At 39.4% G+C, this 22,279-nt stretch overlaps 1 protein-coding gene and 1 pseudogene across 1 annotated transcript in view; both read left to right on the plus strand.

Moving 5' to 3' along the window:
* The window catches only part of LOC132109725 (dipeptidase 1-like), a 28,815-nt pseudogene extending 12,362 nt beyond the window's left edge, over positions 1-16,453 (plus strand).
* Positions 1-22,279, plus strand: part of LOC132109802 (microtubule-associated tyrosine carboxypeptidase-like) — a 383,617-nt gene that overhangs the window by 134,163 nt on the left and 227,175 nt on the right. The gene's annotated exons all lie outside the window — the stretch shown is intronic.

Below are 22,279 nucleotides of genomic sequence, written 5' to 3' on the forward strand. Positions count from 1 at the left end.
GCTCTGCCAAACGTTCCCAGCAGACCCTCACAGTACGTTTGGGTCTGCCGAGTCTGTCCAGCTTCCTCCCCCGCCATCGGATCCAACTCACCACCAGGTGGTGATCAGTTGACAGCTCCGCCCCTCTCTTCACCCGAGTGTCCAAGACATACGGCCGGAGGTCGGATGAAACGACCACAAAGTCGATCATCGACCTACGGCCTAGGGTGTCATGGTGCCACGTGTACTGATGGACACCCTTATGCTTGAACATGGTGTTCGTTATGGACAAGCTGTAACTAGCACAGAAGTCCAATAACTGAACACCACTCGGGTTCAGATCAGGGGGGCCGTTCCTCCCAATCACGCCCCTCCAGGTGTCACTGTCGTTGCCCACGTGGGCGTTGAAATCCCCCAGTAAAACGACGGAGTCCCCAGTCGGAGCACTTTCCAGCACCCCTCCCAGAGACTCCAAGAAGGCCGGGTACTCTGCACTGCCGTTCGGCCCGTAGGCACAAACGACAGTGAGAGACCTATCCCCGACCCGAAGGCGCAGGGAAGCGACCCTCTCGTTCACCGGGGTAAACTCCAACACATGGCAGCTGAGCTGGGGGGCTATAAGCAGACCCACACCAGCCCGCCGCCTCTCACCATGGGAAACTCCAGAGTGGTGAAGAGTCCATCCTCTCTCGAGGGGTGTGGTTCCAGAGCCCAAGCTGTGCGTAGAGGTGATCCCGACTATCGCTAGTCGGAACCTCTCAACCTCACGCACAATCTCGGGCTCCTTTCCCGCCAGTGAGGTGACATTCCACGTCCCTAGAGCTAGTTTCCGTGTCCAGGGATCGGGCTGTCGAGGCCCTCGCCTTCGACTGCTGCCTGATTCTCTAAGCACCGGCCCCTTACAGTCCCTCCTGTAGGTGGTGAGCCCACGGGAAGGCGGCCCCACGTCGCTCCTTCGGGCTGAGCCCGGCCGGACCCCGTGGGGAGAGGCCCAGCCACCAGGCGCTCGCATACGAGCCCCAACCCCGGGCCTGGCTCCAGGGTGGGGCCCCGGCTGCGCCATACCGGGCGACGTCACGGTCCTTTTATGTGATCTTTTCATAAGGGGTTTGTGAACCGCTCTTAGTCTGACCCGTCGCCTAGGACCTGTTTGCCTTGGGAGACCCTACCAGGGGCATATAGCCCCGGACAACATAGCTCCTAGGGTCATTCGGGTACTCAAACCCCTCCACCACGTTAAGGTGGCAGTTCAAGGAGGAGAGAACTTCCCCTGATGACTGTAAATGAATTTCATCGTGCGGAGAAGGGCATTAAACGTTACATCAACAACTTTAGGGTGAGTATTGTTCTATCGTCTTCTAGCAAATCTAGCTAATTAAGGCTGGATAACGCTGCTGCACTGACTTGATCAGCTCAAAAATAGCAGGGCTAAGTTAGAGTTTAGCTTTAAACTCCGTCCACCTCATCTTTTTATAACTCGTAAGAGATAGTAGAAATAACAGCAGGACTCCCGGTAATCCACGTTGATTTGCATCGGTGGTTCTGATAGGTGTTTGCTGTGATATCAACTTCTTCACTTGATATAAAGTATTTTAAATACTGTTGCCATTTTTAGATTGCCATGTATCGTAATAAATCTTAAAGGACCGTTCACACCAAACTATAAAGAAAACGATAAAGATATTTAGTTTTAAAAATCGTTCTCACTATTTAAAAAAAGAGTCCACACCACAGCTATAATGATAAAGAAGAGAAACAATATCATTGGAATTAAGAACTATTTTTTTCCAGCTGATGAACGATTAAAAACATTGACAGCCAATCAGAATCCTGCTATAACGAGCTCGAGAATGTAAAGCAGCGGACGAGCATGTGCGCGCTTAGAATAAACAGATTATATCGTTCGCTGCTGTGGATTCTATCGTTATCTTAATAGTTATCATTCATTGTGTGAACGGGGCTTTAGTCTGACAGTTATTGTTATATTTTCAAATTATATTATCTGTAACCTGAAGCTTGAATTAATTGTTCACATTTATATAGCAGTTTTCCAGGGATCCCCAACACAAGCATGATAAAGCTATTCAGTAAAAAGCAAAAAAGATCAGAAATGGTTAAGAGAGATAGGGACATCCTTTGAAATATTACTGATCTCTTTACAGTCTATTGGCATGTTTGTAACATTATATAAAATATTAATTATTTGTCATAATTTATTTTAAATATAGAGTAATTTACAATGTAATAATTTAAAATGCAACTGAAAGTAATTCCAAATGTATCTGAAATCAATTAAATATGTAAACCAATGTTATTATCTTCACAGATTGTTTTAACAGACTCCCATCCATACTGTTGCAGCACTGTAGCAGACAGCACACTATTCAGAACTGAGAATCAGTGCAGTTCCTCCTGTACAGAGCTGCACTGAAGGGAGCAGAGCTGGCACAAACCTAGAACAATGGTAAGTAAGAGAATTATCAAATTCTTTAATGTATGACATAATTAATAAACTTTGATTAATAACATTACCACGCCCCATTGGTATGCCTAGAGAATTAAGCCAGGTCCTGTCAGTGGGATGGTGGTCCTGTTTTCAAGAGAGGAAACTCGCTGAGTGGTTAAGGTAGGAGGAAAGTGTCTAATATTGATACATCATCTTTTCATATCTTGCTTTTATTCATAATGTATAACATGCCTATTTGATTAGCCCTAACAGAAAAAAGACAAAAACACAATCATAATGATTATGGCTCTATTCATTATGCATGCAACTTGTAATGATAGTGGAAATTTTTTATTTTTCTTAATGGTCAATTTACACTATACCTTTGTTTTTCATCTCAGGAGAATGTTTACAGTGATGTCACCAGTGATCTGCCTGACCTAGCAGTCCTCCAAGTGGCAGAAGTGTTATAAAAATATAGTAACACACCATTACACTGTCATAGTTATTAGTATTTGTATTTTACATAACTATTAAAACTGTATCAAAGTTTAAAAAATTTAATTGTGGATATTTACATGTTTACACTACACTGGTGAGCAAGAAAACATATTAAAATTACATATATTTGCACTTACATAATATTTAATTTACATTTTATATTGTAGTCTGTACAAATAAAACCAAATGAATCCATCCCAAGTTTTTTGTGTAAGGCCAGATCTCTCTGTGGAAGATCGACTGAAAGGTGGACCATGAAGAGGGGGAACTCATCGAAGGGCTGCAGAGACTGACACTGTCAAAATAATTGTTAAATAATTATGATACATGCATGTAATGTGTGCATCAAAAAGTGAAAATAAATATAACATTTTTTTTCTCTGTCACAAACAATACAATATCAATATTTACCATTGCATTGCTTGTTATTCCAACATCTCTCCTCGCTGTAGCTGTCCTTGCTCTGATCACACGAACCATGTGGAATGCAGGTTCAATAACTCTCCAAATGGCCATTAAATGGATCTACTTCTCAAATCTAGATTGGATGAGACATGTTTTTAGAAAATACACACCAAACAATGTAAAAAGTTTGTTTGCCTACACTGAACCTGAAGGATACTTAAAAATGTATAATGTATTGACATACAAGTGGAAAAAAGGTAGGTCTGTAAAAAGATTTTAGCTGGGGTTTTAGCTTATTCTCCCTCGTGTCATTCTAAACTGTTCTGAATTTATTCTGTGGGGTCTATCTAGATTTTTTAGAACATTTCTGTATGCCAATGAACAAAGCAAGCCATATGGGTTTACAGCGACATAATGCTGAGTATATGATGACAGCTTTATTTTTTTATTTTTGGGTTAATCATCTATTAACAGGTATTGCCTTGATCCACGGAAGAGGTTTTTAAACAAACAGGCAACCACAGCGACAAAAAAATAAATAATGACAATTAAAAAATTCACAATAGGCCTACATTGTGCTCGTTAATATAGTAATAAAGGTTTAGATCTTACCTAGTGTAGATTCGCATGCTGTTGTCATTCTTGAAGAGGCGCCTGCAGACTGAAGTATCAGAAGTGATGTTGAAATCCTTAAATCTTATATTACTAATTTGAATCCACTTATTTCGAGTTTCTACATCCAGTGGAAAAGTGTGAAAAACCTTTGAGGAGCCTCACAAAACGGGTCACAGCAATAGCGGTGTAAACCACCCTCACAGATGTCTATGGAACTCTTCATTAAATAATTATATTGCTGTGGTATACTTAATTTGTCGTATTATAGCAAAATGTATAAATATTATGTAATATTCATCGTTTATGGATAAAAGTTTGCAGCTGGTAATGCACTCTCTTATTCGCCCTGAGATTTCACAGGAAATATGTAGTCTATTGCCCGTTTCTGCAGACCAACTGCCCCCTAGTGGTCGGGAGCATTTCCGTTGTGTTGTGGCTTAATGTATTTGTGTTGTGAGAATTTCGTTGTGTTGTGAGAATTTCGTTGTGTTGTGGCTTAATTTCGTTGTGTTGTGAAAATTTCGTTCTGTTGTGGCTTAATTTCGTTGTGTTGTGAGAATTTCGTTGTGTTGTGGGTTAATGTCTTTGTGTTGTGGCTTAATGTATTTGTGTTGTGGCTTAATGTCGTTGTGTTGTGCATTACTGGGCCACCGTAGCAGACAGCTGGCTGGTGGACACAGGATCTGAACCTGAAGCACATGGTGGTTTATCTGATTTTGGCAAGGTAAGACAAAGAGATGACATTTATTGTCAGATTTGTACAACAATATTTATTTTCCCAAATATAAAAACATTCATGCAAAGTAAAAATTATAAATGTTTATAAAGACTATATATATACCAAAGACTACATATACCACTATTTTTGATATAAACAAAATGTTACTTAATGTAAGTCAAAACTTTTTGGTGGGTGGGTGTTATAATATTGTACGTAAACTGTTATAAACTTCCTAACAAGGTTGTACATTTTTTCTTTAAATATAGAATAAAAACATATTTCATAATGTCATTATTTACAGGACAGGTATTAACATAAAGCATTTATTGAACTCTAAAACGTTATTAACTTTCGACATGGTGGCTCCCAGCCGGCACATGACCGACCTTCAACGTTGAAATATGGTTGAAATAAGGTCAGTTGTTGTTTTAACGCTGAAACAACGTTGATACAACGTTTAAAGCTGAACGGTTGAAAAACAGTCTGCCCATGACCAACTTTCAACGTTGAAATATGTTTGAATTAAGGTCAGTTGTTGTTTTAACGCTGAAACAACGTTGATACATTAGTGAATCAACGTTACGATATCAACGTTGATCCAATTTGCAAAATCGAAAGGTAATTCAACGTTGATTCAACCATGGTACCAACGTTGTTTCAACCTTCAATCAACGTTGAAATGCCGGCTGGGCTGTTAATGTAGGCCACCCTGACTTCATGTCATCTTTTAGAGAAAGCATTACTTATTATTGCTGTCTGTTGTGACCAGTTTGATTTGTCCTTTCAGCAAGTAATCCAGGAAATGAACCGCATTGGAATGCTGGTTGATCTGTCTCGTGTCTGAGAAGGTCACGAATCAGGTGCTGGACATCTCTGAAGCTCCTGTTATCTTTAGTAACTTTTCTGCCTACAGCATCTGTAATCACAAGAGAGATGTTCCTGATGTTCTTATGAGAGTGGTAAGTGCAATTTACAACCTCAAAATATTATATAACAGAGTTTATTGCCCAAAAGGATAGACCATAACGCACTTACACTTCCATATTATTAAAACATATGTATTATGTCACTTATTTACAGGTATAAAGAGATGTTATAAAATATAAAAGCAGATGCATTAATTAAGCAAAATCACATCGATAATCACGGCTGTGATTCGGCCATAACACAAGTCTACGGGTAATCAAAGCCATTCTGATATTCAGATAGGGTGGTTTCCCTAAAGGATTGATGAATGACTATAGAATAGTTTTTCAACATGACTGTAAATTTCTTGTCTATTACCCACCTGCTATTGGTTGGTGAGGTACAAACGTACAAGGATGAAGGAGATCAATAAAAAGGTTTTTTAATTTGAATATCCAGGAGACGGGTAAATATATCCACATTAGATCACCGAATAAACATCAATGAGAACGGACAAAATACCAAACAGGAAGAAGAAAACAGGTGGAGGGAGTTAACTAATAATGAGTAAATTCATCAAAAAACAGAAACAAACAAGGCAGGAGAAAGGGAATCACAGAAAACACCACCATAATCATGACCATAACACCACCACTGCTGCTTACACCAGTGATGTAAATAACCATAGTTAGAATAGCAAAATATACAGGGGATCGTTGCTATGGTGTGACTACACTGTATTTCAAAAGGTAACACCTCAATCAAATCTAGGTACTGTGTCATCGTGAGAGACTGTGTCATAGAGGGAAGGTATGTGCCATCTAGATGGCTTCAGCATGGGGACTACAAACCAAGATGGCCACCTAGTCCCAAACTACAGTTACTAAGTTCCTTAGCAGGGAGACACAGCTGTTGGGAATGAAGGAAAAAGCTGGTGATGAACTGGACACAAAAGGGACTTTGATTATTCTTGTGTGTGTGGAAAGAAGCTGGTTGAGTTTTTCCTCTGTTGTAACTTCTGGCTTTTGGAGTTGATGATTAAAACAAAAAGATAAACTTGTAGCTTGACCTCAGCCTGGACTCAATTTGTGAAGCAACCCACACTTTTGTGATACCCTATCTCTCCCGATGCCACAGTACCATAATTCATAACTGAAATGGTAGCCCAATAACAGTATTTGTTTATGCTACATTTGAATTAACATATGAATAAATGAAGGAAATGTTAAAACATATGTATACCATTACTTGTACATTGTAAATTTGTAAGTAAAAAATGTAAAAAATGAAGCTATGGATCTAAATGCAGCAGATAGTTTATTCAATAAACACAAAGAAGAAGGTCTAAGGAGGAAAACCAACACAACAAAACAGCTAGAACATCCAAAGGCATAGAAGATAGCCGACAAATGAAGACTAACTCAAGAGGGCTATAAATACACAAATGAACTGAGACACAGGTAAACAATGTAATCAGTAACTATGGTGACAAATAAGAACATATTTTGAAACTATGACAACTAAGGAAACTGGGTTCCATTTAGTTTTTTATGGCCTTCCCTTGCTAACTTTTCGTCCACCTGACTGGGATGTAGGCCTAGATCAGGGAATATGTTGCACGAGTGCCTTCTACTGATAAAGCCCTTCCAATGGGCTGTAGCGCCTCAGTTAAAGCAGCATCTGAATGCTGCTTGAACTGTATTTGAAACTGAAGTAAATGTAAGAATGACTATTACATAGTTTTTAATATTTCAACATAAACATTTAGGTTTACCTGTTTATCAATTCATATTTTTTTAGGAAAATCATTTTAAATATATCAAATATGAAAAATTTAATATAATATATAATAGTATATTATAAGCTTTTATGGAACTTTTTAAATTCTTATTTTTCCTGATATACATATTAGAAATTGCACCAAATTGCATATTTTGCTCAGTTTGCTCAGGCCATGTGAATAAAACAGAGGTGTTTTTTTCTCCTCGAGTATGAACTCCATATTCTCCCATTTCCTACTATTTGATTTTTTTCTGACTATTATTTCATATGTTAGACTTAAGGTCTCATATATTGTTGTGAATTATTTGGTTTGGGCTGGTTAGTAATGGTTTGCAATCACTATGGCACATCCGATTAGAATGCAAGGACTCTGATGTTTCTTCTTTACTTTTTATTCTCCACTGTAGATATGTGAGTATATGTGGTTCTGAAAGTATACACACAATAATGGTAAATGAAGGGTACACAATCATAATTATAACAACAATAAAAATTTACAACAATATTATACAGTTACTAAAGGCATTAAAATATTTCTAGGATTAACTGTATTCAATGTATAATTACAATAATCAACATTATGTACAGCCTGCTCTGAGCGGGACTCGAACCCGCGGCCGTAACATTATTAGCGCTATTCCGGCTGTCTTATGTAAACAAATGACGGTGCAATTTTAGAACGTTAATCTTGAGGCATTTATAGGTATGCGTGCAAATAAGCATATAATCCACATAACGGGTCTGATAAGCATATAAACAGCTGTCATAAACTATTATAATCACATTAATTCACACAAAGGAATAGCAATTGTTGAATCTTTGTACACACGCATACAGTATTGCCATTAATATCTGAAGTCTGTGATTATCTTAAACCGCAACAATACACAAATGTATTAATAACAAAGATAAGAACATTTGAACTTACTTCTAGCTGCACGCACAAACTTGAAATAAACTTTTGGAGAACACTCATTAGCTCCGCACTAAACTTTCTGATGCAACGCACTTCTATTTCCTTTGGCGGAACTACTTTCAGATGACGCTTAAGCTGTACCGATTCGTAGTTTCAACTGTCAATTAAACAGCCCACCAATAGCATTCACTGTCCATTGTTTGTTATCACCGTCCTTTACAACAGCCACCCCTGAATTTGCACAGTCAAATTCGTCTTTATGTAGAAGGACTTTTCTCCGTTTTGTCAGTGTTATGGATGGATGGTAATTTAATAAGACGAGCTGCTGGTCTGGTGTATACTTTGTCTTTTATTTTTCACCTCTGCTGTCCTAATCCGGAAAGACATTGGTGATCTGTCCTACTGGCCAGACAGCTCTGGGTATTTGAGGGTCTAGGATCATCACGATCATGCCAGGCTGTAAGTAATCAGTGTCTTTCTGCCACTTGGAACGGGTCTGTAGGTTAGGAAGGTAATACTTGATGAATTGTCTCCAAAACTGATCCGCAAGGACTTGTGTGTGCCTCCATCTGCGACGACTTAAAAGTTCTGATTCATGTTAGACAGCCTGGGGGAGCGATGGATCAAGCCGCCCCATGAGGAGAAGATTGGGTGTGACGGGATTGGGGTCTGCCACATCAGTTGATGCATAACCCAGAGGTTTGGAGTTTAAGATTCCTTCCACTTCTATCAGCACTGTCCTTAATACCTCCTCGGTCATGCTTTGACTTTGCAAAGCGGCATATAGTGCAGACTTGATGGATCTTATTTCTCGTTCCCAAGCTCCTCCAAAGTGTGGACTACTGGGGGGGTTGAATTTAAACTGAATTTGTTCTTTTGCCAGTTGTGCTTGCAACAAAGGATTCAAAGCTTTAAAGGCTTCCTGGAGTTCTCTGTCCCCACCTTTGATATTAGTGCCTTGATCTGAAAGTAGCTCAGAAGGCTTACCTCTACGAGAGATAAAACGACGCAGTGCCATCAGAAAGGAGTCCGTATCAAGACTGTGTAGGAGATCTATGTGGATGGCACGAGTGGTGAGGCACTTGAAAAGGATGCCCCAACGCTTTTCATCGCGTCTTCCTACTTTCACGGTAAAGGGACCAAAACAGTCCATACCAGTAGAAAAGAAGGCAGGCTTAAACAGTTGCAGCCTAGCTTGGGGTAGGTCTGCCATTAGGGGCACAACTGGCTTGGCTCTCCATTTTTGGCAATCAAAACAAGAGTGTTGTTGTTTTTTAACAGCTGCTCTACCTCGAAGAATTCAGAATTTGCGGCGAAGCTCTGCAAAATCTCGTTCAGAACCTGGGTGACAGAGTTGTTTGTCCATATCCTGAATGAGGAGTTGTGTTACTTTGTGAGTTGGGTCTAGAACCACTGGGTGGATAGTATCTGGATCTAGCTGTTTACTGCGGCGGAGTCGACCTCCGACTCGGATAAGTTGGAATACAGGGTCATATTCAGGTGCGAGGGTGATCAAACGGCTAGATGATTGTACTGGTCTGCCCATTGCTAGACAGTCAAAGTCTTCAGGGAAGCTATCTTGTTGAGATTTTCTGAGGAGATCTGTTTCTGCCAATTTGTAGTCATCAGCTGTTGGATTTCCCTGTTTCCCAGCTACCCCATGGCATAAGAGTACAGCTGCTTCAATTAAATCTTTAAAACTGTTGTACTGATTTGGATCTGGGAACGAGTGATCTTCAGCAACACTTACATGATTGCAGCAGATAGATTTCCTCAGTTCACAACTATCAATGATACTTTGGCCTGGGGTAATGGGCCAGTGGTCCTGTGGCTGCCAGAGGAATGATGGTCCTTGTCTCCACCGATTATCTGTTGCTAATTCTACCAAAGTTTTTCCACGGGTGAAGTCGTCTGCTGGATTATTGGTAGAATCAACATAATGCCAGGTGTGATCACTGGTTAGTTCCTGAATCTCAGAAACTCGTGTGCCCACAAAAACCTTAAAGCGACAGGAGTCAGACTGTAACCATGTTAGGACTGTGGTGGAGTCAGTCCAGAGGAAACAGGAACAAATGTCTAATGTAAGCTCTCTATTCACAAGAGAAGCTAACTGAGCACCTGTAAGGGCCGCACACAGTTCTAACCTAGGCATGGATAGCTGTCGCTTAGGGGCCACTCTTGATCTAGCAGTGAGAAATTACACTTCAGCACCTCCCTCTGGGTTTTCTGTTCGTAGATATGCAACAGAACCATAAGCCTTTTCCGAGGCATCGCAGAACACATGGATTTGTCGAGTGCAGTCAGGAACATCCATCTTTGGACTTGCATAGCAGCGGGTTAAGTTGATCTGGGACAGGTGTTGCAATTCCCACTGCCAAGAGTGCCAAGTTCGAAGGAGATCTTCTGGCAGTACCGGATCATTCCATTCTCTGTGTTTTGCCCAAAGATGCTGAATGAGGATTTTGGCCCTAGTTGTGTAGGGAACAATGAACCCGAGAGGATCATATTGACTTGCTACCACTTTGTATATGTTCCTCATTGTTGGTTTCAGGCAGTCTAGCAAACGGCACTTATACTTTAGAGTGTCTGAATTGCACAGCCAACGTAGCCCTAGTGCAAATTCTTGAGGATCTTCCATAGTCTGATTGAGCCAAAGCTCACTGCTCTCTGACCTGGCTTCCTTTGGTAAATGACAAATGACCTCAGGAATGTTGCTTGCCCATTGCCGTAACTCGAATCCACCTGTAGCTAACAGGTCTCTTAATGAATCCACAAGCAATTTGGCTTCATCCAACGAAGCGAGGCTCTGTAGACAGTTGTCTACATAGAAAGATCTTTCCATAGAGTCTCGTACCTGGTCTCCTGGTTGGCTGTGGTCGAATACATGCCTCTGCAAAGCGTATGTAGCACAGCACGGACTACATGTTGTCCCGAATGGGAGCACTTGCCACTCATAGATATCGAGTTGTTTCTCTCTGTCTAAATTGCGCCATAAGAAACGGAGGAGTGGCTTGTCTTCTGGCAGCAATATCACTTGGTGAAACGTGCCCTTTATGTCGCTACTGATAGCGACAGAGTGCTCCCTGAATCTCAGCAGTACACCAAGCAAAGAAGACCCCAAATTGGGTCCAGGCAGGAGTAGATCATTTAGGTTTTGTCCTTTGTAGGAGAATGAGCAGTTAAAGACAACTCTGTTCTTCCCATTGTGACTCACCATATGATGAGGGATGAACCAAGATTCATCAGTCTCACTCAGTATCTGCTCTGGTACCTTGACTGCATAGCCAGCTTGTTCTAGCTTCCTAATTTCGTCACGATAAGTTTCTGCCTTTTGAGGGTCTCTCATTAAGCGATTCTCTGTGCTGCGGAGGTTGGCCATTACCGCTTCCTTTGTGGCTTGTAGTTTTGGCATGTGCTTTACCCTGTAAAAGAGGAGTGGCATAGCGCTGGATCCCATTGATGTCAATCCGTTTGGACTTTGCCTCTAACAGGTCAACTGCATCCTGATCTTGCTTAGATCTAGTGATAAGCTTCTCATTCCTGTAAGGCAATACATCCAGTTGCCAAAGTTGCTGCACATTTTTGAACAGTTCCTTAGAGGGAGACATAATGGAAATGTTCAGGCACTGTTGAGTCTGAAGCTGATAATGGACAAGCTTGGCAGGACCCTGGACTGTCCAACCCAACCTCGTTCTCACTGCTGCTGGTCCACCCGAAGGACCCAAGAGCAGTGGCGCAATTGGTGTGATTAAATGAGGATAGTCAGAGCCAATTAGCAAGAGTGGATGAGCTTTGTCAAGGGCAGGAATGGGCAGCCCTCTGAGATGGCTGTACTTGCTTTGTAGAATTTTAATAGGGTAAGTATGTTCTGCCAATCCTAGCTGATCTGCTGTGAATGCTCTGTTGATCTTAAAGACCTTCTGAGGCTGACAAGCAGGAGATATTGAGAAGGAAACTGTATTACCTTGTATGACCTTCATGTCCTGTCGAACTGTTCTCAGTACCAGATCCTCTGTCTTCCCGTGAAGATTCAGTTTCTGAGCAGCAGCCTGAAGAAGAATTGTTCTCTCTGAGCCATCATCTAGAATGGCGAAGGTTTCTAGCACATGCTTTCCATTACGTAAAATTACTTTGATAACTTTCAGCAGTACCTTACTGCAGCCTGCTTGCCTATCCAAGTAGAGAACCTCACTGGTGGGATTCGAAAGAGGAGGGGTTTCTCTAATTGGTCTATCATTTAGCTCGTGGAGTGACTCAAGATGCCTGCCCTTACAGATTTTGCAGATTGTTTTCAGACGACACTGTGCTGCTTGGTGGGTGCGACCACAAAGCCAACATTTTTTATTTGTTTTTACCCAGTAGCACTTCTGTTCTTTAGTAAGCTGACTAAAGTTCTGGCACTGATTCAAGTAATGTTGGGTGTTGGAGCAATAGGGACAGTATACCTTTACCTTGTCTTGAGGTCTAGTAGCACTTGGACCAGACCCTTCTGTTGGTGGATTGGTGGGGAAAGGGCCTGAACTGTGAAATATGGAAAATGTCTTACTAGACTTGACGTCCTTACGTCTGTCCATCCTTTGATCAAGGCGTTCCCTTCTTTCTCCAATAAACTCAAAACCACTTTCTTGAATTGTCAGTTCGTATTCCAGCCACTCTGCAAAGTTCAGAAGTGTGGGGATGGGGACTCCCAGGGGATACATGTACCTCTTAAAATCAGCTCGCAGGTCCTGAGGTAACTTGGATAGTAACCTAGTAACATGTGAGCCGCACTGGAGTTCAACATTTCCACTTTGACCAAGTTGATCTAGCATGCCCACGAGAGCTCTGACCTTAAGTGCAAACTTCTTAAATCCAGTTGTATCATGACTGCGGATACTTGAGCCTTCCATGAGGTCAGCAATATGGCGTAGAGCTAACTGGTGGGGCTGTCCATACTGTTCTGCCAGGGAAGCCATGGTGTCTGAATAAGGTCTCTTTGAATTTGTGTAAGAGTCTGCTATCAGAAGGGCATCCTCGAATTTGAGATGATCTAAGAGGATCTTTAAATCTCTCTGTGGCATCTTCAGGCAGAATATTATCCAGGGAGATCTTCAATCTTGCAAACTCTCGTGGGTCCCCTTTGGTGAAATCTGGAATTGTGGGCTTAGGACTTCGATATAATTTCTCTCGCTGAGGGTTGTGGAAGTCCTCAGCAGTCTCCTTGTGATACTACATACTGACATGAGGAGGTATGGGGGGATACTTGGACTGTCTATCGATGTCATGTGACCTCTGCACATCAGATGCCACTGAAGAACCATCATCTGGTTCAAAGTACTCAGGCGTCGCTGGACACGAAGGTGGGTGTGATGTCCTGCCTAGTCTACGCAAACATGCAGTTAATTCCTCCACTAAGTCTGGGATAGCTGCGGTTGGAGGTGGAGGTAGTGGTTTATTCACTGCAGTTCGAGGAAGTGGGACATCATCAGCTACTGGTGGAGGTGGGGGTGGCCAATCCTCCTCTTTGTGTGGTATAGGGGCTCTACTAACATCCCATGTCGATTTACTGTGAGGCTGAATTTGGTAACTATTTGTTGGCTGCTCTGAGTATGGCAGGTTGGCACGAGGTAGCCGCCATGGTTGCGAAGGGGCTCTATCGTGTGATAGTGGCACTGACCTATGGTGCAATGGAACCACAGTATCAACTCTCATTTCTCGTTGCATGTCTAAAACTGTAGACTGTAGTTTCTGATTCTCCATCTTGAGCTGTTGGATAGCCTCCAATATCTCTGAGGATACATCCCCTGATACACTGTGATGAGGTACAGGTGTGCTCTTATACATCTGTTCCCCCTGACCAGAATGGGTAAACGGCCTCTGCCTGAGTCCAGTTGAAGTGTCGAAGAGTCGAAGTGTGTGATGAGTGAGGGGGGTCATCTCGGCTACCCTCTCAATACGATGATAAGGCTCCTGTTCCTCTGTGGTGAGAGGCATAGTATGAACAACAGGTGAAGGTTCATCATAGTGCGGGAGAGAAACATCATAATCTTCCAACCAGGCTGGTGGTCGCACTTGTCGTTTAGGACGCACATCCGCAGGCCTTCCTTCTCTACTCCTTTGGTCAGAAGACATTTTATAAATTCCACAGCAATTGCATATCCGGCTCGAAGGACCATATGTTGTGAATTATTTGGTTTGGGCTGGTTAGGAATGGTTTGCAATCACTATGGCACATCCGATTAGAATGCAAGGACTCTGATGTTTCTTCTTTACTTTTTATTCTCCACTGTAGATATGTGAGTATATGTGGTTCTGAAAGTATACACACAATAATGGTAAATGAAGGGTACACAATAATAATTATAACAACAATAAAAATTTACAACAATATTATATAGTTACAAAAGGCATTAAAATATTTCTAGGATTAACTGTATTCAATGTATAATTACAATAATCAACATTATGTACAGCCTGCTCTGAGCGGGACTCGAACCCGCGGCCGTAACATTATTAGCGCCATTCCGGCTGTCTTATGTAAACAAATGACGGTGCAATTTTAGAACGTTAATCTTGAGGCATTTATAGGTATGCGTGCAAATAAGCATATAATCCACATAACGGGTCTGATAAGCATATAAACAGCTGTCATAAACTATTATAATCACATTAATTCACACAAAGGAAAGCAATTGTTGAATCTTTGTACACACGCATACAGTATTGCCATTAATATCTGAAGTCTGTGATTATCTTAAACTGCAACAATACACAAATGTATTAATAACAAAGATAAGAACATTTGAACTTACTTCTAGCTGCACGCACAAACTTGAAATAAACTTTTGGAGAACACTCATTAGCTCCGCACTAAACTTTCTGATGCAACGCACTTCTATTTCCTTTGGCGGAACTACTTTCAGATGACGCTAAAGCTGTACTGATTTGTAGTTTCAACTGTCAATTAAACAGCCCAACAATAGCATTCACTGTCCATTGTTTGTTATCACCGTCCTTTACAACATATATTATTCAGAAAATTTTAAAATCTGGTTTGTAATTTGTGTGTATATAAAAGTTTATAATTAAAATGTAAATTTTCCAAAATATTTCTATTTCAGAAAGAAAAGAAAGGGATTGTCATGGTTAATTTTTATAATGACTATGTAACCTGCCATAAAACTGCTCACATCTCAGATGTTGCTGGTAAGTCATTCTGAAAGTAACCTCAGTGTCTGCAAACCCCATATCACTTCTTCATTGAGCAGTGAGCACTTTATGATATATGGCAAGACATTATGTGACTCCATTTCTCTATTTGAAATTCAGATCACTTCGAGAAAGTGGCTGTCTCTAGTATCATTGGATTTGGAGCAGATTATGATGGTGTGCCAAGGTAAGCATGCTGATTTGTGAATAGACTGCCTGAATTCTAATCTAATGATCATGCAGCTTGATGGCATTTTGGTACATTTCACATTTGCAAAGCATGTATTGTATACAGTGAGAATTGCTTTTAATTAAGACAAATAAAAGGACTACATACATAACTATTATTTAACAATGGTTATGGTATGGTTTTGAACAGGGTGCCAGATGCTCTAGAGGATGTATCAAAGTATCCAAACTTGATGGCTGAACTTCTTAGGCGTAAATGGTCAGATGAAGAGATCATGGATGCTCTGGGACGAAACCTGCTAAGAGTTTTCAGAGAGGTGGAGGAAATAAGAGCAATGCAAACACAGTCGAGCATATATCCGTTTTAAACTCAGTGTGATATCAAATCTACTGCCCTGTTTGTTCACTGAACCTTTATCTAAAATCTTTAAAAGTAACTTTTATGTTTCAATAGGTAAGAGAGATCTGTATGGAACTTAACCAGATGATATCCCTATCCCTCTTAAAGAAGTTCAAAATCCCTGCAGGAAAGACTTTGGTTATCAAGATGCATCCAGTTCAAAAGGCATACAGTCTTTCTTTCCACTAGTCTTGGTTCTGACAATACTAAAGTTATTATAATCAAACCCTTGGTGGACTGTCTAGTCCTGTAGCACTGTTTTGGGGTATGCAAAGGACATTTATAAAGAGCTGGCCTGTTGAGAAATTCTGTAAGGAAACACATTTGAGAGATTTTAGTTCAGAATAAGTGTTTTCAGAACCGTAGACTAAAAACAAAAAGAAATAAGATATTTAATAATTGAAAGAATATACAGATTTTCTGTAAAGTGCCATAATATTTATAGCTGTATGTAATACAAATTTTACATTTAATTTACTGGATATTCAGTTATAAAATGCATAACTCTGTGTCATACTGTAACACTGCTCTTTAAAAACTCAGATACTTTATTTTACTTTATTTTGTGCGTGGTTGATTTGTTTCTGTAGGATAAATCTGAACTGTTTAATACTGTGCATGAGAGAGTGACAGTGTAGAATCGTGTATAGCTCAGATACATTTTTGATGTACACTTGACTTTCAACACAGTGGGTTCTTCTCAATTCTTTTGTGCATCCTTGTTTTCTTTCCTCTCTTCCTTTTCCTGGATGGAGGACTTGAATCAAAGAAATCAGTGAAATGATATCCACCTTTTTCTTCCCGTAAAAATTAATGCAACCATTTGCAAATTCTATGGGTCTGGCTTCCGGTCAGCAAAACGAGCAGTTCTTTAAAGCTAAAAATAGGTGAATGCGGATTAGACCGGATGCCAGACTCATTGAATTTAAAAATGGCTGCGCCCATTTTTATGGGAAGTTAAAGGTGGATATTAGTTCCGGTGTTCTGTCGATTTGTCCTACCCTTTCAGATTTTCCTACCTCCCACTAAAACAGTGGGTAGTACAATTCGACAACGAAAAATGCTACTGTAAAGTTATGGTTTATTAACGTCTACACCTACCACAACCCTAAACCTAACCTTACAGTACTGCAAATACAGTAATTATGTGTTATATTTGCGGTTGTAGCTAGAAGGGATACAGCTACAGGAAACCAACAATAAATATTATTTTCTAACAATTAGATTGCGTTTTTATTAAAGTCTACACCTACCCCAATCCTAAACCTACCCTTACAGTAATGCAGATACATTAAATATCGTTGTTTAGCATGAGAAAAAGGACGCAGTATTGATGTGCGCATGCGCAGTAATCCCGGGTAGGAAAATCTGACCGTTAGGATAAAATTGTGCTTGTTATCGTTATTTTATTTTGCGTGTCAGTCTAGTTTGAGCTTGCGATACCGATTTCCCTATGCGCTTCATTTTTCTGCACGTCTCGCTTTGTGGCACTGTTTTGATGTGGGGGTGGAGTCAAGGGACGGGGCCGTGTACAACATGCCTCCCTTGAAGTGACGTCCTCGGCTCACTGATCCAGGTACTGTCATGATGAGCAGAGGCTTGCGAGTGGATCGGTTCTTTTTATTCAATAACATTAAAACATTCATGTTTTCGTTATATTTACTTTATTACCAAATTTATAAGTGTATTAGCAGTGTTTACTCAAGTTAAAGAAGTTGTTAACATGAACATCTGCTGTTTATTTCTCTCGATGTGCACACTTTTATAGCATTAAAATGTGTATTGTTTCATTTGGTTAACTGCAAGTGTATTAACAATGTTTGTTTAAAATCTCTTAATTTGTGGGAGGACGGCAGCACACAGAATTCTTTGTTCACATTAGTTCAGAATTACTGCTAGTTTTAATGTTTTGTGAAGTGGCAAGGAGAGTTTTACTTGCCCGACTGGACATGTAACCTGATCAAAATGTTAATAACTAACAATAACTAGGGCAGCACCGAAACTTTGGCGAAAATGATTCTAATTTTATTACATTCAGTGTAAACGGTGACTAACGGATAATGTATTGACAGTATCGAGGTCACGAGTCAGTTGAGGCTCGTGAAGTCTTTCTGACCCATGGATAAATCAACACTATAGCACAGCACACACAAAGAAACAAACCTTAACAATACTGCTGTAGAAAAAATATAAATATTCTATGCAACATCACACGACCAGGAGTGATGTTTTCCCGACTTTCAGCTCAATTGGGAATATTGATTTTATATAACTTTAGTTAAATAAACAAGTAATTTTAACTGACTTACATTTTATACACATTAGTATCGTTTTTGCTCCATTTCGCTAACAAAAATAGTTCTAACTAAAGCCACAGCAGAACAGTCACGCATCTCCGAGCAACACACAACAGGCTTTCATTACAAAATTTTTGAGCGAGTCAATGATTCAGTGAGCCATTTATAAAAACGGTTACTTGCGCTGCGTCCGAAATCGCATACTTCCATACTATATAGTAGGCGAAAAACAGTATGCGAAACAAGTAGTATGGCCGAATTCTTAGTATTCGAAAAACAGTAGGCGAGATGTACCCGAATTCCGTAGCATGCATACGATGGACACTACTCTATCCCATGAAGCCACGGGAGAGGAGGCGCCATATTCGAAAATAACAGACAAACGTGACGCGGCTGTTTTGAAGTGTAAGTACCTTATGGATAAACATTGTTCATCGTGGTTAAAGTGTACTTGTTTAACATAATCCAATTAAACGACTGACTTGTTTAAGGTTTACACATTGTAAATCGATGAGAAGATTTTGTAAATTGAGTGTAAAAAGATGTTTAATCATTATTATCGATCAGATGCTGTGCATCAGCTTGTTAACGCTGTTTTCTTTAAACTCGTTAAGTAATTTAATGAGATAAAGTTACAAAACTTTAAGTAATTAAACCGATTTAATTTCTCTTTTACTAGTGTTGATATTTTGATAAAAAAAAAATTGGGATAACTTAGATGGCAAAACTGTTGTTAATAAGTGCCTCAGTTTGATCATAAAGCATCAGTAATGTGTAAATCCTGTTTTGATGTTACAGGGACTGATGAGCACACTCTTGTTCTCATTCACTGATGAAACCCTATTCACTGGAAACCATAATTCAGTAAGTACATAAATGAAAATTAGTCTTAACCACACACTCTTTACATGTATTTATGTTAGGATCTTCACTGATTTATGCTGTTTTTTTATTATAATATTAATTTCCAGTTGCTATTTTGTCAGTTGCAAAGTGCTTAATAGCAAGTAACTTTTTTTGAAGCACGTGTGCACACTGATTTTGTAGCAGTTTCCAGTTGTTTTTTAAACAAGCAACAACTTAACATCTGAAAAATGTTGTCTTGAGAATGGGTGCCACACTTTGGCGAAATACCCATACACCAGGTCACATTTAAAATTATTATCTCTATTTATTTATTTTTCATTTCTACATGGATAAGAGCACAAAGCTTCAGACAAAACCACATTTACATTTGCATAAAGTAGTATAATAGAGCTTAAAGCAACACCAAAAGGGAATTTCTTAAGACGTTTTTATAATAATGTCGGGAAAATTAACTTCAGCAGCTTCAGTTCAGTAACTGTATGTGTATAAGATGAGGACTTTAAATTTGGGTATCAAAAATGATTGGAAAAAAATTGGAAATCTAAAATCTACCCCAGGGATAAAGTAATACATTTGTAAAATTAAACTTATATGTTGATATATGTTACATTTACATTTACATTTATTCATTTAGCAGACGCTTTTATCCAAAGCGACTTACAGACGAGGACAGTGGAAGCAATCAAAAACAACAAAAAGAGCAATGATATATAAGTGCTATAACAAGTCTCAGTTAGGTTAACACATTACACGTAGCATGGGATTTTAAATAATACAATAAAAAAATAATAATAAAATAAAATAAAATAAATAAATAAAAAAAGAAAACAGATAGAATAAAATAAGAATAGAGAAAGCTAGTGTTAGAGATCTTTTCACATACACACACACACACACACACACACACACACACACACACACAATTGCATAATAAATGAAAAGAAAATAGAATACAAAAAGATTAGAAAGGTAGTTAGATTTTTTAAAGAATAGAATTAGAATAGTTAGTGTTAAAGTTAGAGGGTCAAATAAAGATGGAAGAGATGTGTTTTAAGCCGATTCTTGAAGATGGCTAAGGACTCAGCTGTCCGGATTGAGTTGTGGAGGTCATTCCACCAGGAGGGAACATTTAATTTAAAAGTCCGTAAAAATGACTTTGTGCTTCTTTGGGATGGCACAATCAAGCGACTTTCACTTGCAGAACGCAAGCCTCTAGAGGGCACATAAGTCTGAAGTAATAAATTTAGGTAAATGGGTGCAGAGCCAGTGGTAGTTTTGTAGGCAAATATTAATGCCTTGAATTTTATGCGAGCAGCTATTGGAAGCCAGTGCAAATTGATAAACAGAGGTGTGACGTGTATTCCTTTTGGCTCATTAAAAATTAATCTTGCTGCCGCGTTCTGAATTAATTGTAAAGTATATATGTTATAAATGTATATATATGTTATGTGATATTTTGCTAGAATTTCAAATAACTGTAATACAATTTCCCGGTTATGTGTGTAATGTGTATATTTATGTGTATATATAAATACAAACACGTTTAAATTTAAATATTTTCATGTGTATTTATTCATAATTATGTGATTTATAGTATATATATATATATATATATATATATATATATATATATATATATATATATTATATGTATATTTCTTAAATAACTAATATATTTATATCTTGATTTCACTGTCTTAAAATTACCTTCATAACTTACACAAGCTTAAACAATAGCAATATGAGAACATGAAGTGATCTGCAGAGTCTTAACCTGTTCAATTGTCCTACAGGTAATCCTGCTCTTGAAGAGCTGCACACTGTTGTCTGGTGTGACACACCTGTGGTCAGATTGTCCCGCACATGCTCTCCTGTGCTGACTTCTGTATTTTGGGGTTCTGGAGCATCATAGTCATGATCCTCCACAACTTCTGGATCAGCAATGTCCTCATTCAGAAGACCGAGGTTGTGGAGCGCTGCTTTCCATGCAGCAACATCTGGCACAAAGGCAGGACTCACTTCCAGGGCCTTGAAGAAGAAGAAGATGGACCAGCAGCTTGTCTTCAGTATCCCGAAGGCTCTCTCAACAATGTTCTGTGCACGAGCATCACTGGTGTTGAAATGAACAGAATCTGGGATTCTGTTCAGGCTATCTGTATGCTGTGATGAGGCAGATGGGTACAGTCGTGGCCAAAAGTTTTGAGAATTACATAAATATTAGTTTTCAAAAAGTGTGATGCTAAACTGCTTTTTAGATCTTTGTTTCAGATGTTTCTGTGATGTACTGAAATATAGTTACAAGCACTTCATATGTTTCAAAGGCTTTTATCGACAATTACATGACATTTATGCAAAGAGTCAGTATTTGCAGTGTTGGCTCTTCTTTTTCAGGACCTCTGCAATTCGACTGGGTATGCTCTCAATCAACTTCTGGGCCAAATCCTGACTGATAGCAACCCATTCTTTCATAACTTAATCCCAAAAAAAAAACCTTTCCACTGTTATTAAGTTAATTTTCATGGCAAAGAAGGACTATGCAATTCATCTGATCACTCTTCATAACATTCTGGAGTATTTGCAAATTGCTATTATAAAAACTTAAGCAGCAACTTTTCCAATTTCCAATATTTATGTAATTCTCAAAACTTTTGGCCACGACTGTACATTGATATCTTTATTGAGTATCCCGGGTCTGTGTATGATGCCAGGGTGCTGAAGAACAGCCCTATTCACACTGGAGGCCTGTATCCACCTGCAGGAAAATGCATCCTTGGAGATGGTGTATGTCCTTGTTTGAGTGTCCAGTCGTGGCCAAAAGTTTTGAGAATTACATAAATACTAGTTTTCAAAAAGTTTGCTGCTAAACTGCTTTTAGATCTTTGTTTCAGTTGTTTTTGTGATGTACTGAAATATAATTACAAGCACTTCATACGTTTCAAAGGCTTTTATCGACAATTACATGACATTTATGCAAAGAGTCAGTATTTGCAGTGTTGGCCCTTCTTTTTCAGGACCTCTGCAATTCGACTGGGCATGCTCTCAACCAACTTCTGGGCCAAATCCTGAC

This window comes from Carassius carassius, chromosome 2, assembly GCF_963082965.1.
Source record: "Carassius carassius chromosome 2, fCarCar2.1, whole genome shotgun sequence".
Taxonomy (NCBI): domain Eukaryota; kingdom Metazoa; phylum Chordata; class Actinopteri; order Cypriniformes; family Cyprinidae; genus Carassius; species Carassius carassius.